The sequence below is a fragment of the Molossus molossus genome, unplaced genomic scaffold (genome assembly GCF_014108415.1).
Source record: "Molossus molossus isolate mMolMol1 unplaced genomic scaffold, mMolMol1.p scaffold_m16_p_1, whole genome shotgun sequence".
NCBI lineage: Eukaryota > Metazoa > Chordata > Mammalia > Chiroptera > Molossidae > Molossus > Molossus molossus.
The window spans coordinates 42,879,763-42,888,587 of NW_023425344.1; the positions used below are offsets into that span (position 1 = coordinate 42,879,763).

An 8,825-nucleotide genomic window follows, 5' to 3' on the forward strand; every position below is an offset into this window, starting at 1 on the left:
AAATCAATAAATGTGATACACCACATAAACAAAATGAAGTATAAAAACCACATGATCATATCAATAGATGCTGAAAAAGCACTCGACAAAATCCAGCATCCATTTCTGATAAAAACGCTCAGCAATGTAGGAATAGAGGGATCATATCTCGACATAATAAAGGCCATATATGAAAGACCTACAGCCAACATCATACTCAATGGACAGAAACTAAAAACATTTCCATTAAGAACAGGAACAAGACAGGGATGTCCACTTTCACCACTCTTATTTAACATTGTACTGGAAGTCTTAGCCACAGCAATCAGACATGAAGAAAAAATAAAAGGGATCCAAATTGGAAAGGAGGAAGTGAAACTGTCATTATTTGCAGATGACATGATATTGTACATAGAAAACCCTAAAGACTCCATCAAAAATCTATTAGACTTAATAAATGAATTTGGCAAAGTAGCAGGATACAAAATTAACGTCAAGAAATCGACGGCATTCTTGTACATCAATGATGAACTCACAGAAAGAGAAACTGAAAAAACTATCCCATTTACCATCGCGCCAAAAAAATTACGATACCTAGGAATAAACTTAACCAAAGAAGTAAAGGACCTATTTGCAGAAAACTACAGGTCATTGAAAAAAGAAATAGAGGAAGATATAAAAAAGTGGAAGCACATACCCTGTTCATGGATTGGAAGAATTAACATCATTAAAATGTCCATACTACCCAAAGCAATCTATAGATTCAATGCAATCCCCATCAAAATACCAACGACATATTTCATAGAATTAGAACAAATACTTCAAAAGTTCATATGGAACCAAAAAAGACCCCAAATAGCCACAGCAATCTTGAAAAAGAAGAACAAAGTAGGTGGGATCACAATACCAGATATCAGGTTATACTACAAAGCGACTGTAACCAAAACAGCCTGGTACTGGCACAAGAACAGGCATATAGACCAGTGGAACAGAACTGAAAACCCAGAAATGGACCCAAGGCAATACGCTCAATTAATATTTGACAAAGGTGGCAAGAGCATACAGTGGAGTAACGACAGCCTCTTTAATAAATGGTGTTGGGAAAATTGGATAGCTACATGCAAAAAAATGAAACTAGACCATCAACTTACACCATACACAAAAATAAACTCAAAATGGGTAAAAGACTTAAATGTGACCCGTGAATTCATAAAAATTCTAGAAGAAAATGTAGGCAACAAAATTTCGGACATCACACGGAGCAGAATTTTCACTGATACATCACCTAAGGCAACAGAAATAAAGGAGAAAATGAACACATGGGACTACATCAAACTAAAAAGCTTCTGCACAGCAAAAGACACAATCATCAAAATGGAAAGGCAACCCACTGTATGGGAGAACATCATTGCCAATGATATATCAGATAAGGGGTTAATTTCCAATATATATAGAGTGCTCATACAACTCCACAAAAGGAAGACAAAGAACCCAATTAAAAAATGGGCAGAGGAGCTGAATAGACACCTCTCCAAACAGGACATACAAATGGCCAAAAGACATATGAAGAAATGCTCAACATCACTAATCATCAGAAAGATGCAAATTAAAACAACAATGAGGTATCACCTCACACCTGTCAGAATGGCCGCCATCAACAAATCATCAAACAACAAGTGTTGGCGAGGGTGTGGAGAAAAGGGGACTCTAATACACTGCTGGTGGGAATGCAGAATGGTGCAGCCGCTATGGAAAACAATATGGTGCTACCTCAAAAAATTAAAAATTGAACTTCCATTTGACCCAGTGATCCCACTGCTGGGAATATACCCTAAGAAGCCTGAAACACCAATCAGGAAGAATATATGTACCCCCATGTTCATAGCAGCACTATTTACAATAGCTAAGATCTGGAAACAGCCCAAGTGTCCACCAGTAGACGAATGGATAAAAAAGCAGTGGTACATATACACAATGGAGTACTATGCAGCGGTAAGAAACAAAGATCTCTTATCCTTTGAGACGACATGGAGGGACCTGGAAAGTATTATCCTAAGTGAAAGAAGCCAAGCAGAAAAAGACAAATACCACATGATCTCACTTATATACGGAATATAATAAACATAACAGTCTGAGGAATACAGTAGACCCAGAAACATGGAAGTAGGGCACAGACTGACATCCCTCAGAAGAGGGGATGGGGGGGTGAGGGGGTGGGAAGAGATAAACAGAACTTATATGCATGTATGCATGACCAATGGACATGGACAACTAAGCCGGGGATGGGGTGGAGGTGGGGTGGGGTGGGGGGTGCCAATGGGGTAAAAAGGTAAAATATCTGTAACAAAAAAATAAATAAAAATTCATAAAAAAAAAATTAATTAAAAAAAAATGTTCATCTACAATTTAAAAAGAAGTCTTTCAAAAGTACTTTCTTCATGCAGTATATATTGATTTGAAAATAAAAAAGCTATGTTTTGCATTGACTTTGTGTTATTTCATTTACACTCTAAACATCCCAGAAGATTAGCTAACAAAGAAAAAATTGAAGTTTTTCTTTCTTTTAATTTTTTTAAACCCTTACTCGAGGACATTTTTGCATTTATCTTCAGATAGAGCATGAGGGAGAGAGGGAGGAAGAGACAGAGAGAAACACCTATGTGAGAGAGACACATTGAGTGGTCGCCACCCACATGACCCTAACCAGGGCCAGAAACGAACTGCAACCTAGTCACATGCCCTTAGCAGGAACCGAACTTGGGACTCTCTAGTCCATGGGCCAATGCTCTGACCACTGAGCAAAACTGGCCAAGGGTTTTTTCTTTAATTTTTAAAACTATTTTAGCTATTTCACTTTTTTAGCTAATTTAAAATTGTATTTTGAATTTTGGCCTTATACTTCCAAATATTCTACTTTTTGACCTTTATCATGAGGTATCAAATCAGAGTTCATGGTACAAAAATTTCTATCATTGCATAATCTCATAGCCTATTTTAGAACATAACTCAATGCCTACTATTTGTAGATTATGCATCCTCTATCTTTTTCTATGTTTTATAAAGAATTTTAGTTTATGAAAAACCTTAGTTTGCCATGTCTACAAAACAATTTAAAAAAAGGTATCAGATTAAGATACCACTGATAAGTAAAATGTCATAATATTCTTTTCAGTTTTCTAATATTATGAGAATATTATCTAAGAAAGATAATTAAAGTAAAGCACTATTAAATAACATAGTATGTACACTAAAATGTATTTTTATACCTTTTGAAAATGAAAGTCAAGTTTATGCCCAAAGATTTTATAAAGGAAAAGGGCACACTTTTACAAAACATGCGATTAACTATAGGCTTCTTATGTATTTGAAAATTGTTTTATTAAGATAAAAATAACTTTATAACAACAAATTATTTCAGAGGCAAAAGACAGAGGTACATACTAAATGAAAATTTAAAGAAACCTTTCAAGGACCATAAAAGCAACAAGCCAGTTTTCTACATCTAAATACTGTGTTGTGTTTTTCCCCCATGTTTGCTTCCTTTTAAATAAAAGCATATTGGCTTCTTTCCTCAATTTCTAGCATTTGGTCATTTAGATAAAGGCACAGATGCTCACTTGCTTAAGTGATTGTATTCAAATCATTTTTATTGCCTAAAAATGATTTTACTGCTGGATGTTGCCTATGGTTTAGAGTACAGCACAACGCATTTAAATGATAAGGTAGTTGCTTCCAACTTTAATCTTGCCTGAAGAGAATAACAGGCAACTTCTAGCTTCATTACCTTTTAGGGTTTAATGTACAATATTTATTAGTGTTTCTACTTTCTGAGAGTCCATAACAATTCTTCTATCCCATTTAGTAGCTGTTTGCGGTAAATGCTTCTGCATACCTGTGGTTTGATAGCATCTCTACCATTTATCATCCATGTAGAATAGTAGAATAAGGTCTTTATACAGTCTCCTCAAATTTTGCTCTATTACATCATAGGACATATGTATCAGAATGTGTGTGTACACACATACACACATAGTTTCTCACATATATTTACATATATATGATATATAAAGTAAATGCATCAATATGCACGCTATCCTTTCAGTTGATGTTAAAGGAAGTTTCAAAAGCTTAGTAAGAGGGAAGCAAAGAGGGAGACTATGGGGACACCTGTAATAAAGAAAACAAAGCAAACAAACAAACAAACAAATAAATAAAAGCTTAATAAGACAGCATTTTTTTATACATAGGAGTTAATTTTGTAATTTTATATACTCAATAGTATTAGGCAATATCAAAATCATTTAATGAATCACTGAAGTTATCTTAAGACTACTTGGGCAAAATGATGAGTGTATCAACAACTGTACAGCACTAGGGATAAGAATCAGGTTCTAATCGCTACTCAGTTCTTTACAGTCTCTCAGTCTTCATCTAGTCACTCAATATATCCAAGCCTCATTTTCCTTATTTATAAAATAGAATAATAAACTATTTTTAACTAAAAATTCTCTTCTGTATTTCTATAACTTAGCAGGGTGCTCAGAAGTTTGTGGAGGCTCAGTAAATAGTTGTTTATTAGACAGACTAAAACACATGACTGTATCAAATGATTTCTTAAGGACAGTTCTAGCTCAAAGAACAGTACATTGTTTATGATGTTCACTTTTTCTCGTTTTGAAAGCAAGTAGCAGAGAAGTATAAACAGATATTACAAAAGGAAGACATTTTAACAAAAGTAATGGTGTCTTTTACATTTCATGGCTTATCCACTTTCTAAGGACTGGGGCTTACGAATTTATTTTGAAGTAATTTGTAATAAATAGTGATATTTCTTTTTGAATAACTAAGTTTGCAGACTGTGGGCATATGAATAAAGTTAACCTGTGCTCAACCACCATGAGGAATGTATACTGTAAATGATCTGCTCAATAATAGCTACATTCTAGTAAGGTTGCTTGTCCTTGGTTTTACTACTCAAATTGCAGCTGCCTCTAATGGGACAAAAGAGCTGGAATTCTACCATCACTCTCTTTGCATTTCACCTTCCTCTTAAATTTCCTCAAAATGTGTAAATACATGACATGCTAATAAAAAAAAAAAAAAAAAAAAAGCCAGTCCTACTGACTTAAATAGAGATCCTCTGAAGTCTCTTCAGGGGGCTCCATTGGAGCTCCTCAAAGCTACGTGTTCTCATCATCAGTTCAGACTAGTTCATCTGAGGTGGTACAGATCTGCTGAGTCAGGTATTTATACATCTGATTCCTTTGTGAAGCTCCTCCCACAGCACCCCTCACCTGTTCGAATCCCTGAGTGATTTTTATCTCATGTAATCCCACGTAAAAATCTTCATGATGACATCAGCCCCGGAAATGTCTTCTCCATGTGGCTTCCACATCAATATGTTGGCCCAAAACCATGTTTACCTTTCCAGCCGGGAGATTCACCTTTAAGTTGAAGCAGCATCAACTACTTTGTACCCTCCCACATATAACCAAGGTAACTTTCTTGCTGTAATAGTAAAAAATTAAATCAACAAAAGTCAAATCTTTAATAGGGAATCTTGTTATAAATATTTGGAAAACTGACAGAATAAATATAAACTTAGTGATACAAAGATATTCATATGAAGCAGGAAATTACTGTTTAAAGAAGACTGTTGGGTGTGTCCACTATGGACTTTGGAAACACTTCCTTCTGAAAGTTTCAGGGTATTATATTACTTGTTTAATGTCTTCTTTTGTACATTTAAAAGATCTTGAGGACAGTAATTGTATCTGCCCTGATCACTGCTGTATTTCAGCAGCCTCTTCACGACTGGCATGAAATACATCCCCATAATTTAATAAATTTAAAAAATCAAGATTGATCTTTCAAGAGTTTACAACAAGCTTACGTTTTAGGTACCACTTTTACTAAATTACATGGTTTCTCTGTCAATGGAAATACTCTTTTGCACATAGGTTTCTAAATTACATCTAGCATTTATTCATTTTTATCTAAAAGTTATCTCTGGTCTTCTCCTTCTTAGTAACCTATCAAAACTCTGTTTCCTTTGTAAACATAAATGATTCCCCTGGCCAGTGTAGCTCAGTGGTTGAGCATTGACCCATGCACCAAGAGATCCCTGGTTCGATTCCCGGTCAGGACACATGCCCAGGTTGTGGGCCCTATCCCCAGTGGGGGGCATGCAGGAGGCGGCTAATCGATGTTCTCTCTCACCAATGTTTCTATCTCTCTCGCCCTCTTCTTTCCTCTCTCTCTAAAATCAATAAAGAAAAAATATTTTTTTAAAAATTCTTCAGTCTACTTTCTTATTGTACTGAATAGGTCATTACTGTAAATCAAATTTTTGGCTTCTCCTTCTAGCCTATATCCTGAATCTCTAAATACACACACACGCATTAAGTTTTTGAGTTTCCTCCTCAATGTAAAGTATAAAAGGGATTGTTTAAGAAGTAACATTTATTTAAAGCATTAACCATCTTCTAGATTCTGTGTAATGTGATTTCTGTGCATTATTTCATTGTAGATTCATAGAAACATATAAAATAATTCTGTTAACCACATTTCACAGATGAGACACTAAGGTTTAAGGTAAACAAATCACGAGCACATTACTGGAGCTATATTCGCAGCTCAACATTCTTCCAAGATTTTTCTGACTCTAGAATCTATGCTTTAACCTGTATACAACTTTGTAGTTAGTTCTATGATCCTTCAATTTTTATTAGGTTTTCTTCTTCAAAAGGGAAAAATAATTTTTTTTTTATTGCTTTAACTGAAGAAACAATTTTCTTCATATTTATGTTTTATATTACCACCTATACCAAGCAAAGCAACATAATTACTTGTTGGATAGATATACCTTCTTTCTTAAGAGCCTGAATATAAGCTAATAAGAATGTTTAAGTTGTGAAGCCATATTTTTGAGAACAAAATGAGTAAGTTGTGAAGCCATATTTTTGAGAACAAAATGAGTAAGTACCATAAATGTACTACCATTTCTGCAATCAATTAGTTGTGTAACTGTGGACACTGGCAGAACCACTGAAAACAAGTGCTCAGATTACATATGTCTAAATATCTAAAATGAAGGTATTTTGTGAGATTACCTCCTAGTATCCTTTCAGTCCCCAAATGTGTGTTTTTACGTGTCTCCATGAAGCATTTCACATACATAAACTACTTGTTTAATTAAGAACCATTCTCCTCACCAAACTGATGCAGTTTATATTTTGTCAAATATTTATTAACTATTATGCAGATATAAGATAGAAATCAGTTACTTGATTTGATTGTATGTTTTCTTTTATCTATAATACTTTTTAAAATTGTGCTCCCACCATTCAATAGTCCTTACTCTATCTAGGATACAACTATGCAAATTGAAAATTCTAAAATAATTTTAAGGGTAATTGATTCACAATATTCTTAAATATTAAGATTCAGGATTTGCAGAATAGCATAGAACTAGGGTATAATTAATGTTTATAAGTAACATTTTTAGGGCCAGCGCTATGGAGGCAGAGTGCCGGGGTGAGGACGGTTTCGCCCAGGTCTCCCGCAAGGGGATCCGAAGAGCTGTCCTCGGCCGGCGGAGGGCGGAGATGCGGGCCGTATGGACACAGAGGAGGCTCGGCCCGCGAAGTGGCCCGTGTTCCCGCCCCTCTCCGGGGACGGATTCTTGGATGGGAAAGCAGAAACAAGGAAAACTCCAGTCCCAGCTAACAGATACACGCCGTTAAAAGAGAACTGGATGAAGATATTTACTCCTATTGTAGAACATTTGGGACTTCAGATACGCTTTAATTTGAAATCGAGGAATGTAGAAATCAGGACTTGTAAGGAAACCAAGGATGTTAGTGCTCTGACAAAAGCTGCGGATTTTGTGAAAGCCTTCATTCTCGGGTTTCAGGTGGAGGACGCACTTGCACTCATTCGATTGCATGACCTCTTCTTCAAGTCTTTTGAAATTACAGATGTGAAGCCCCTAAAGGGAGACCACCTGTCGAGGGCCATAGGGAGAATCGCTGGCAAAGAGGAAAGACGAAATTCACCATAGAGAATGTGACATGGACGCGGATAGTTTTAGCTGATGTGAAAGTTCATATCCTTGGCTCTTTCCAAAACATCAAGATGGCAAGAACTGCCATTTGCAACCTCATCCTGGGAAATCCTCCATCGAAGGTTTATGGCAATATTCGAGCTGTGGCCAGCAGAGCAGCAGATCGGTTCTGATTTCAAATCAGAGACTTTTTTCTTGTCTTTGGACGCTAGAGAAGACGACCTTGCCCTCAACAAGTGGTCACAAGAAACCATGTGAAGAATTTTCAGTCACTTTAAGCCTCAGTCTCTTCTTCAGTTCTCAGCAGAAGTATAAACAGAAAGAAAACGTTTGATAGTATTCATTCAACAGCTTTGGGGATAATTTAACTATCAAAATTTAGTACCATTATTATACTTTAATATACATTAATTTTAATTTATCATACTTTTTCATTTTAAGTTACATGTATAGCAGATTTACATAGTTTCTAATCTTCTCATTTGGAGGGAAAATTCTTATTTTTCTGGATGAATTTATGTTTTTTACTTATAAATTTATAAACTTTTTCTAGAGAGACAGGAGGGGAGAGGGTGAGAGAGAAACATTGATTGGCTGCCTCCTGCATGATCCAAGATTGAGCCCGCAACACGGCATGTGCCCCAACTGGGAATTGAACGGGTGTCTTCTTGGTCCATGGGATGAAGCTCAACCAACTGAGCCACACCAGCTGGGCATAAACATTTCTTTTACATGAGTTGTACTTAAAGAGTTTGTTTTGCTCAGTGGTTAGAGCTTTGGC

General features: G+C 35.8%; 1 pseudogene; it reads left to right on the forward strand.

The window, feature by feature from the left end:
• The first annotated feature begins 7,493 nt into the window (after positions 1 to 7,493).
• LOC118615474 lies at positions 7,494 to 8,223 on the forward strand (annotated as a pseudogene).
• The last annotated feature ends 602 nt before the right edge of the window (positions 8,224 to 8,825 follow it).